The sequence below is a fragment of the Poromitra crassiceps genome, assembly GCF_964638095.1.
Source record: "Poromitra crassiceps genome assembly, chromosome: 22".
Lineage (NCBI taxonomy): Eukaryota > Metazoa > Chordata > Actinopteri > Beryciformes > Melamphaidae > Poromitra > Poromitra crassiceps.
Window position 1 is genome coordinate 25,056,599 of NC_139647.1, and position 12,059 is coordinate 25,068,657.

Here is a 12,059-nt window from a genome sequence, read left to right on the forward strand (position 1 = left end):
GAGACCGTCTTGTGATGGCAAATCAGAGGCCAAAAGGGGAGGTGCTTGAGCACCTCCTGGGGTCTATCTGTGCATGTGCCTGGAGTTGTTGCAGAGTATACTGTATTTATTTGTGAGTGGCCTTATTGTTAACAAAATTAGCCTTGGTGATGTGTATGAAAATCTGTATAACTTAGGGTGCTTTACTGCTTTTTCACTGGGAACAATTGCTTTCATTCCGTTCCGCACCCTGGAACGATTGCCTCCCCTCTCCCCCACTGGTCAGCTTTCACATTACAACATTTCTTCCGCGCTCGGAAACGGAACAGAGTGCACTTGCGTCATCAACTATGCCTGGAGTTTATCCTCGCCCGTTTGTTGTCTATGTGGTTCGGAACAGTTGGCTTTCACACTCGCAAGTGTTCCGTGCCCGGGCACACCAAAGCGCTCCTCAGACCACCAAGTGTGCTCGGGAACGGTACCCGGGCGCCAGTGAGAAAGCACCTTAGTTGATTGCCTTGGTTTGCATCCATGCAATCTTGTAGCTATACAGCTATGTATGCATCTGTGTAAGATTTCAGCATAACACTGGACCACTAGGTAGGGGGGAGCCTCCGATTGCCACCGGGTATTTCACACACTGTTCGAACCTAATTGTGTTTTTTTAGAAGGGGATAATTGAACATCATTTTTGGCCAATTTTGACAGCCCTAATCACCAACCAGTCAGTTGCACCATTGGTTTAACCAGACTGTGTCTAATGCCGTGTTGTGCTGCTGTCTCCACAGTGGCCGTACAAGGGTCGGTCAAAGGACAAGTCCTTCCTCTATGAAATTGTGGCCAAAAAGAAATGGCATCGATGTGGATAAATTGGACTACTTTGCCAGGTGGGCCTCATTGATTAATTGTGATAATTCACTTTTGACCACGGACTGATGAAGAATTCATACGTGTGACCTGATCCGATATCGTTTTGATTATTAGTTCTCTTCATACAGTATATCTCTCACTGGTTTCTCCTCAGGGACTGCTACCACCTGGGCATCCAGAATAACTTTGACTATCACCGCTTCCTCCAGTTTGCCAGGGTGTGCGAGGTGGACGGGAAGAAGGAAATCTGCACCAGAGACAAGGTGCTCACCATGCAAACAGGCCCCCACTTTCAGCTCTGATTTAAACAGCAATCCATTCCCATTATTAGTTAAGAAGACTGAACTAGATGTGAATTCCCTCAACAGGAAGTCGGGAATCTGTATGATCTGTTCCACACCAGGAACTGTCTCTACAGAAGAGCCTACCAGCACAAAGTGGGCAACATCATAGAGACCATGTGAGTGCTCTGCCTACATTAGTACTTTGGCAACATCTGATGTAGCTTGGTCTTGTGTCTCATGTAGCTTCTCGCCTTTGGTCTATGGTTCACTATATCTTGTGTGATAGATGTTCTCAAAAATGACATTTTTGGAATTGATTATCCAGGATCACAGAGGCCTTCATAAAAGCAGACAACGAACACTTCCAGATCGAAGGCTCAGGGGGGAAGATGTTCACCCTCTCCTCTGCCATTGATGACATGGAGGCCTACACCAAGCTGACAGGTCAGTGGAGGCCACTACAGTATGTCCTCTTAGCTCATGTTTGTAGAACACTAAGAAACAGGGAGGAGATAGGCAAGATACCAGGATACGTTAAAAAAATTGCGGATTTAAAGAAAATATTTTCGATGTAGTTTTTTAGGTTTTGGCCTGAGTGAAATGTTCTATGGTCTCTCCCGATTCTAAATATAGCTGAACCGTTTGGTTTGACGAAGTAAAACTATTTTTATAAGCATTTTACAAAATGTCTATGGGAAAATAAATGGCGGATAAAAATCTCTGGTACAGTGCTGAAGCAGGAAGTAGGCGGTCACTTTGCCTCGCTATTGAGCTTCAGGTGAATGTCGTTGCACCTTGTGACGAAGCTCTATCAGTCCTCTCTACCCCTCTGAGTCTATTTTCTTGTGTTTTTACTGTCAACTCAATATGCAAACTTTTATCTTTACTGACAGTAAAGTCCCAGCGAGAAATGTATGAAATGAATTACCTTTGTTGTCGTTAATTGATCTGTCTGACCGGTCCTCTACTCTGTCCAACCCTATAGACACTGTGTTTGAACAAATACTCCACTCCTCTTCCCCGGATCTGGCTAAATCGAGGCAGATTCTACGCAACATTGTCTGTCGGCGCCTGTACAAGTTTGTGGGTGAAACTCAGCCTAAGAAACCCATGGAGGAGAACCCGGTGTGTGCTCCTGTCTTCGTGTATACTTGTCCATTACGCTTGACATTTCATTTTTCACGACGTAGCGTATCAGTCCCAAATTACAAGCACTTGTCCCGGGATCCTGGTAGGGATGGGCATTTTAAGTAATTTAAATATTCGAGTACTCTCTTAATTAATGAACGAGTACTCCTTTATTAACGTAATAGCGTCCTTTTTGCATAATGATATGGGTGGTCCGTGGCCGAGGGGAAACGAGCAGAACCAAACCTATTTTATCAATCTGTAACTGATCGCCATAATATTCATAACAAATGATCAGTTATCACAGTTAGTCATGTTACTCTAAATTCTATAAATTTTAATCCGTATGACCTTTCCCCTTAAGCCACCCGTTTGAGTCATTGGTTCACATGTACTGTAGTTATGTTTGAAATATATAGCCTACTGGAGGACGTGACCACAACCCCCAACCTCCTGTCCCATCTGGTCACCCTAATGACATGTGATTTTTATGCCTCCACCGGCGATAGCCAGGCCGGAGGCATTATGGATCCGGGTTGTCTGTACGTCCGTACAATGTTTGTTAACGCGATATCTGAGGAATGCCTTGACGGAATTTCATCAAATTTGCCTCAAACATCGACTTGGACTCAAGGATGAACTGATTAGATTTTGGTGGTCAAAGGTCAAAGGTCAAGGTCACTGTGACCTCTCAAACGCCATTTTCCAGCTTGTTAACGCGATATCTCAGGAATGCCTTGACGGAATTTAATCAAACTTGTCTCAAACATCGACTTGGACTCAAGGATGAACTGATTCGATTTTGGTGGTCAAAGGTCAAGGTCACTGTGACCTCTCAAACCCCATTTTCCAGCTTGTTAATGCGATATCTCACGAATGCCTTGACGGAATTTCATCAAATTTGCCTCAAACATCGACTTAGACTCAAGGATGATCTAATTAGATTTTGGTGGTCAAAGGTCAAGGTCACTGTGACCTCTCGAACGCCATTTTCAAGCTTGTTAGCGCAACATCTCAGAAATGCCTTCACGGAGTTTCATCAAACATCGACTTGGACTCAAGGATGAACTGATTAGATTTTCGTGGTCAAAGGTCAAGGTCACTGTGACCTCACGAATGCCATTCCCAAGTTCGTTAAAGCGATATCTCAAGAACGGCTTGATGGAATTTCTGCCAATTTGGCTCAAACGTCGACTTGGGCGCAAGGATGAATGGATTACATTTTGGTGATCAAAGGTCAAGGTCACTGTGACCTCTCCAACGCCATTTTCAAGCTTGTTAACGCCATATCTCAGGAAAGCCTTGACGGAATTTCATCAAATTTGTCTCAAACATTAACTTGGCCTCAAGGATGAACTGATTACATTTTGGTGGTCAAACTTCAAGGTCACTGTGACCTCACGAACGCCATTCCCAAGTTGGTTAACGCAATATCTCAAGAACGGCTTGATAGAATTTCTTCTGATTTGGCTCAAACATCGACTTGGACGCAAGGATGAACTGATTCCATTTTGGTTATCAAAGGTCAAGGTCACTGTGACCTCTTGAATGCCATTTTCAAGCTTGTTAACGCGATATCTCAGGAATGTCTTGATGGAATTTCTTCGAATTTGCCTCAAGCGTCCACTTGGACTCAAGGATGAACTGATTACATTTTGGTGGTCAAAGTTCAAGGTCACTGTGACCTCACACACCCAATTTCCAAGCTCTGTAACGCAACATCACAGGAGCGCCTTGACGGAACTTCTTCCAATTTGCCTCAAATGGCGATTTGGACTCAAGAATGAACTAATGGCGGAGGCATAAGTCCACGTTGCGGTCGTTCTAGTTGAGAACTTGTTCAGGAAGCAGCACGTGAGGCTGGGTAAGCACATCACTGACTTTCGGTCCATCAGCACCGGCGCTGCCCAGGGCGGTGTCCTCTCTCCCTACTTCTTCGGTCTGTACACCAACAGCTGCACCTCCAGTCACCAGTCCGTCAAGCTCCTGAAGTTTACAGACGATATCACCCTCATAGGGCTCATCACAGATGGAGATGAGTCGGAATACAGACAGGAAGTTGACCATCTGGTGACTTGGTGCAGTCAAAACAACCTGGTGTTAAATGCTCAAAAAACAATGGAGATGATTGTGGATTACAGGAGGAACAAAGCCTCACCTTCCCCCATCACCCTGGGTGACTCCCCAGTCAACACTGTGGAGTCCTTCCGCTTCCTGGGGACCATCATCAGCCAGGACCTAAAATGGGAGCTGAACATCAGAGCTCTCACCAAGAAGGCACAGCAGAGGATGTACTTTGTGCGGCAGCTGAAGAAATTCAAAGTACCAAAGGCCACGATGGTGCACTTCTACACCTCCATCGTTGAGTCCATCCTCACCTCCTCCATCACCGTCTGGTATGCTGCTGCCACTCTCAAAGACATCAACAGACTTCAGCGCATCATCCGCTGCGCTGAGAAGATAATCGGATGCAACCTGCCATCCCTCCAGGACCTGCATGCAGCCAGGACACTGAAGCGGTTTCGCAAGATCATGGCTGACCCCTCCCACCCTGGCCACAAACTCTTTAAGACACTCCCCCACGGCAAGAGACTGAGGTCTGCCAAGACCAGAACCACCCGCCACAAGACCAGCTTCTTCCCAACCGCCATCAGCCTCACCAACAAGGCCCGGAAACCCCCTTCCGCCAAGGACCTCACCAACAACCCCCCCCCCCCACACACACACACAAACTCACTACCTCCTCCTAAACTCAACTGAACTCCCCCCCATAAAACTGGAACTCATACTGTATCTAATTTAATGCCTGTCTAACTGGGACTGTAAATTCCCTGCACATTTAATGCCTATTTAACTTAGCCTGTAAATTTAATGTACATTCAATGTAAAGTCTTATTTAACTCAGACTGTAAATTCATGTAAATCCAATGCCTATTTAACGTCTATTTAACTCAGTCTGTAAATCTCATGTAAATCCAACGTAAATTAATATTTATCATCCACAGAACACTTCACCACTCATATTGTATATATTTACTCGATTTGATTACACTTTGCAACTTTGTGATTGTCTTTAGTTTTCTTCCTACTTCTTATCTCTGTATATTGATGTGACTGCTACGCTGCATACAGACAAATTCCTTGTATGTAACTTGCATACTGTGGCAATAAAAGTGATTCTGATTCTGATTCTAAATATCATCTACACTTGGGTTATGTTTTGTGGTTGTACTTATTTAAATTTGTGTCTGCATTTCTTTGCCCTGCTCTCTCTATCTTTTTACATTGCCTGCATGCACACTGCAGCATGGATTGCATCCAGACTACATAGAATTCCTATCACAATGCGAACCTGACCACTCTCACATCTGATTGTGAATGATGTGATGATTTCTGGCCATCCGGGCCTGTCACTTAAAGTGTCCTGGCATGATGGAATAAGTCACAAGTCACCTGTAACCATAGCCTCTAAATATATAGACCTCTTACCCCTCCCATCTCTCCCCCCTTCCCCCTCCCTTAGGCCTGGGCACGTGACGTGGCCGAATCCAAGCCTCAGGGTTACACTCAGGATATCGTTCTGAAGGCAAAGGACTTTGTCATAAGCGTGAGTATCTAGGCTGATTTATTTTAATCTCCTCAAATTCATTTACTGATCACTCCAAAATGGGGAATTCACTTTTCTTGAGGTTTTGGGATTCACTGATTATCGTTTTGATTTCTAGACTCCCTTTTATGGTCTATACTTGTGGAGATAAAGAGACCTCTCTCCCTCATATCTTTTAGGTCATTACGCTGGACTATGGCATGAAGAGCAAGAACCCCATCAATAATGTCCATTTCTATTGTAAGAATGACCCTACCAAGCCCTACCCGATACAGAAAAACCAGGTCAGAGCTAAAGCAATGACCACAAACATTTAAATGTCTTTTTTTGCATGAGCTATTTGTAGCTTTAAATTGTTGTTTGCTCAATTGTATTTGTATGCCTCCGCCGACGACAGCCATAGCTGGAGGGGTTATGTTTTCGGGTTGTCCGTCTGCCCGTCCGCCCGTCCATCCATCCAATCCATCCATATATCCAATTCTCGTTAATGCAATATTTCAGGAATTCCTTGAAGGAATTTCTTCAAATTTGGCTCAAACATCCACTTGGACTCAACGATGAACTTATTACAATTTGGTGGTCAAAGGTCAAGGTCACTGTGACCTCACAGAAGACGTTTTATTTTATTTTAGCCATAACTCTTAGGAATTCAGATGCTAATTATGACAACATTTCACACATACAGTCTGATCAAATGAAGTGGACATTTTCTATCCAAAAAGTAAAAGGTCAACTTCACTGTGACATCATAATGTTTTGCTGAGAAAACGACCTTTTTCAGACACAAAAATCCTTCAAATTGACCTAATAATCACATTAATTATATTAATTTGGACCCCAAGATACTTGTATGAGTCCAGTCCACCCTCTTCACTTCCTGTCAGCTAGAAGACATCCAGGACAGGGGGTGTCCTGTTCCTCTGGTAGTCCACCACAAGCTCATTGGTTTTGCTCATATTGAGCTTCAGGTGATTGTCGTATTGTGTGACGAAGCTCTCTATCAGTCCTCTGTACTCTTGTTTGGGCCTTAGAATGGACACTGTACTGTCATTCCTGTTAGGTGTCGAAACTTCTGCCAGAGTGCTTTGCGGAGCAGTTGATCAGGGTCTACTACAAGAAGACTGATGAGAGGAGGCTGGAGGCAGCCAAGAAGTACTTTGTCCAGTGGTGCATGAACATGGATTTCTCTAAGCCTCAGGTATATGCACAAGTCAGATGCTAACATGTACTGAATTGTCAAGTTTTGCAATGTCTGACCAGGGGTGGTGTTGATAGAGGGGATTTTGTCCAATCATCCAGTCGTTCAGGGCTGGACTGGGACCAAAAAAGCTACCTGCCATGTGTCAGACAGGCCCACAATTTCGAATCGGCCCAATTTTTCGAGCTCGCGCTCCCTTCGCTCACGCTCGCATGGGTTGGGGATTTACTTATAAAGCCACATGTTATGACCCGGTCTAGGGGTTTTAGGTGTAATGATGTTGCAGCATTGAATAAACGTGCCCAGTGAGAACTCAACGTTTACTTATTTAAATAGACATAAGTACAGTACTAAACATAACACTGATTTTTTAAAAGTGCAGACATTTCAGTCGCACACTGTGCGTCTCAACAGCGCAGCATGTCAGCATGTGTGTGCGCTCAGGGGCCGCGGAAGGCGGAAGTAGGTCGGGCTCAACCGCAAAAATTAGACTAGACTACATCAGACAACAATATTAAACTTTTTGAAGTTTACTCCATTAGTTAAATGAAGCTTATTATCGGAGACAGGTGAGTTTAGGCTATTTGCATAGGGCCGTACGGCGCTGTCCCTGCTACTGAAATGGAGCGGAGTTGTGGTTATAGCCTATATCAATCCGATTCCGATATCAATCAATTAATTAATCAAGCATCACTTCGATTCAGCCTCGTGGTTTAAATAGTGCTACTACTACTTTGCGAACAGGAGGGATAGAATAATACACATATAGTAGTGAAACACAAAAAAGCACCAGCTGATGCTGCACCTCGGCAACACACACACTTTCTCCCCTCTCTCCTCCTCCACACACACGCCAGACTCACCATATCTTTCTCTCTCTATCTCTTTACATTCTGCCGAAGAACTGCGTCCTCTTGTCGTTGCTCTGGACCAACTCCCTTGCAATCACCGAAACATCCACTTTGTCCAAATAGTCCTTGTGTGTATGGCCGCACATCAGGCTATTAAGTCTTTTTTGTGTCATTGTTGATCGCATATAGGTCGTTGATCACATAATATATATCAATTAATAGGTCTTTAAACGACGGAGGAAGAAAGACCTCTCGGCGCTGGATAGACGACACGGGGATTGTATAAAACAACTTTAACAGTTTGTGTACATCTGGCAGGAGTGTTTTTGCCACAGGTGTATTGTTCATTGCTGACACAACAGATGACACGGTTAGGGGTTTGCCTGCTTCCTCCTCGCCCTCCTCGAAAAGCTTGATTGTGTCTGGCAACATATCAAGCTGTGTGCCGAGAGAGTCAACATTAAAATCCTTCTCGTAGAGACACAGAATAGCAGACGAGAAACTGACCTTTTCCCCTTCAGCTGCAGACACAATCAGGCGCTCCAGGGCAGCTGCCACATGCAAGTCTCTCTGCACAAAACGACGGTCCAACTCCCCAAAAGTAGGTCGGGCTCAAGCCCTACCGGCCCTATAGGCTCCGCGGCCCATGTGTGCGCTGCTCTCTAAGCAGGGTGTGTGCGTTGTGCACCCGCCTATACAGAGACACATAGCCTATTACTATCTTGCACATTGTGGAGTTAGAGGAAGCACCAACAACATCTTTGAACAACACGTCTGTTAGCAGAGTGGGTTAATGCAGCAGTTCTCGCGTGCACTCCCAGAGCAGCAGCAAGACGGAGGAAATAAATATAACACGAGGAACAGTTTCTCTTTCTCTCTCTGTGGTTCTTCTCCCATGGAGCTGGGTCAGAGACACACACACATACATACGTTTTCCGTGCATGTCATTGGCTGTCACCACCTGTGTTGCCTTCAGGTAACATCCTAAATTACAATGCTATACATTAGCATTGGTTAGAGGGCCACTCCAGAGACCAGAATCATTCATTATTGACGCCTGAATGGGCCGCTACCGGCCCAATCAAATACATAATACATACTTTTTCACCAACCTGACCGGCCAACTACCCAGCGGCCCACCGGCCATCGCACCGGTAAGAATACATTGCAGTCCAGCCGTGCAGTCGTTCTGTTTAAAGTCTTGTTAACTGCTGTATACGAGGGATCGGCCGATCAACATTTTGGTAAACAATTCGCTTCAAAATAATTCCGGGTGGAAACAGAGTACACCAGAGTGAGGAGTGAAAGTCGCTGCCATGACAGTCTTATCGCATCGATAAAAATTGTATATTAGAGCCACAATATATCAACAACTAGCCAACAGATATCAAAGCTGGTGGGCTTTATGGAAAGTGAGTCGAACATGACCGTCAAACTGAACAACCGTCAAACTGGTTGTTCAGTGGCGTTTTATTGCCATGTATGTTCCAGTGCCTAGTGCGGGTGCATGTATTTACATAGGCGGAAGGATTTGCGCATAACACCTGGAAGTCAGGTGTTTGTTGTCGTTGTGACATCACACTGATTCCTCGTATAGGATCCTGGGCTTCAGCATCCCCCCTAAAACCTGTTGTCGCAGTTATCCTCAATTCATATGAACATTTGGAGTGGATTTGTTATATTAAAAACTCTTAATTACTTTTACTACCTGGAAAACACAGTAGGCCTATATTTAATGGTGACATCAGGCTGGACTAGTAGGTGTAAATATACATTTATAACTTAAAAAAAAATCCCAATCCTCTGTTCCCCTCCCATGAAATAAAATTGTCTTTCTCTCCCTGGATCATGTTCGATTGTTTTAGACTTTTAAATGCTCCCTCACTGCGTTATGTCCCTAAACTAAATGATTACCATTACCCTTCAGTAATGTTAAATTGTGTTCTTCTTGCCTCTAACTCACTTTATAGAGACACTGCATAACGCGTCATCATTCAGAAACCACGCCCAAGACGGGGGAAAACACAAACTCCTGTCCAATCCTGGCGTTCTCCTATGTCACGTGCATGGTTGCGTGTTGCACCAAAAGATCGTATATACGGAAGATGAACACTCCAATTTACTTCTTGACAGCTAGATCCACATTTTTCTTCTCGCCAATTCTCAATGGCTTCCTTGTTTTGCTCAGGAGTACAAAAAAACTAACTGGCGATTTTTTACATTTGTTGTCTGCGCAGCTCACCACACAACAGCTTTTAGCTATGTTTAATTCAAGGAAAATGATGCTGGTGTGTGGAAATGAACGGAGCTTTTCCCCCGTGATGGGCGTGGCCTATTACATGCAATGTCTCTATGGTATGCAGCTCTTATTCACACTGATATGTTTGTATGATTTTTGCACTCAGGATGGAGATGTGATCGCACCTGAGCTGACCCCTCTGAAAGACAGCTGGGCCAAGAACATTGAGGATGAGAGTGTTGAAGATGACGCTGCACGCATCAGCGGGCAACAGAAGGCCAAAATCAAACTGTTCGAGGAAGAGGAAGAGGAAGAGGCCTAAAAAGGGACAGGTTGGTTAAAGGGACAGTCTGTTACTTTAAGTGAAAATTTTTATTTTTCTACAAGGTGAGTGTGTTGATGAGCACAGCAAGGATGAGAAGTTCTATTTGAAGTACTGAACACTGTTTTTTACTCCAAATAGAAGACACAGGGATGCATTATTGGATATTGAGTGCCTGTACTTCAGGGTTTGAGCCCTGTCCGCATGCCAAGGATTATTTATACCTTTGTTTTATTTTGATTTTTTTTTAATCTATTTTATTTTACATTCCCTTTCCGTTGGCAGTTGTATTTGTCACATTTTAAGTTCTAACCCACTATCATCTGATCATATCATTACGGGTCAACATACAGTAAGAAAAATATGAGCGTATAATGTGAATGTCAAGGAAAGCTCTGTCTTTCTACATCCTGTACCGGTATGTGTCTTCTTCAATCACACAATTTTATTATTAACCATCATAAGCATGCAGTTGTTACCAGTTAAAAGTTACTCTGGACCTATGCTCTACTCTGGACAATCAATTATGCTGTCTAAACTGTTTTATTTCAGGGCAATGTGTTTTTACAGCATGCTCACCAGCTGATATGAATCAGGTTATTGTTTTATTCAGCTAGCAGCTATATTTTGTTTTGTTTGTTTTTGCGCAACTGCCAAGCTTACAAAAGATCTGTAACTAATCAGCAGGAGGTCATATGAGCATGGTGGTGCGTCAGAAAGTAACTTCATTACAATATGGGTAATGGAGTCTTAAGTTGAGCATTTGATTTGTGTTTTGGGGATTTAAAGCATATAATGTTATTTGGTTTGTACATGTGAATTTATTTTTGGAATTCTATATTTTACAACTTATAATTAATTAACTATCGGTTGGGGATTCTTTATGGTTGCTGTGACATATGTTGTGCTTTATTTTATTCACAGTAAGTTCAACTTGCAAGTTGCCCATTGCTTTCTCCAATTTAACCATCTCTACCACTGCAGTTAAGGCATATTTTGGATGCCATTCATTCACATTGTTTTCTTCTCCCCAAATGTATCATCAAATGATCATTGCTAAGCTGTTTGATCAAAAGGCTGCTTTGTTTTGTTATACTCATTGTGTATAAAATAATTATATTTTTGAAAGACGGTAAAAGGAAACCTTAACTCATTGGGAGATCCTGTCTCTTTAAAAGGGTCTGTAAACAGATTGTGGCTGTCCATGGTTTGAAAATAAAATTCCCTTCCCTCAACACCAGAGGGCAACATGCACTAAGTCTCTTGATCGTTATTCCTTTGCAAAGCCTTCTCAAACAGTTCCCTTTATCACCCAAATGCTTGGGTGACCCAAGCAGTCCAGCATGCAGCAATGAGTGTTTTGCTTCAGAGAGAGAGAAAATCCATATGTGAAAAGATAATCAGGTGTCATTGAAATAATATTGCCTTGGACACACAGCTGACCAATACATTTCCTCTTTTCTGCGACAGCTGTCAGTCATGTAGATGCAGTGTAAATATTTGCTACAAGCACTCCTGTGTGGATTGACTGTTTTGAACTGTCATCAGACCAGAAGTAATTTTTCCAACACGAACAGATTG

General features: G+C 43.5%; 1 pseudogene across 1 annotated transcript in view; it reads left to right on the forward strand.

Annotated features, from left to right (window-relative positions):
• LOC310795921 (deoxynucleoside triphosphate triphosphohydrolase SAMHD1-like) overlaps positions 1-11,698 on the forward strand; it is a 28,279-nt pseudogene extending 16,581 nt beyond the window's left edge. Inside the window, exons 8-16 of the transcript XR_014553970.1 lie at positions 768-866; positions 1,004-1,112; positions 1,218-1,309; positions 1,459-1,577; positions 2,119-2,258; positions 5,785-5,868; positions 6,048-6,152; positions 6,929-7,066; positions 10,323-11,698. The product of XR_014553970.1 is annotated as a deoxynucleoside triphosphate triphosphohydrolase SAMHD1-like (transcript). The remainder of the gene's footprint in view (positions 1-767; positions 867-1,003; positions 1,113-1,217; positions 1,310-1,458; positions 1,578-2,118; positions 2,259-5,784; positions 5,869-6,047; positions 6,153-6,928; positions 7,067-10,322) is intronic.
• Positions 11,699-12,059: the final 361 nt, after the last annotated feature.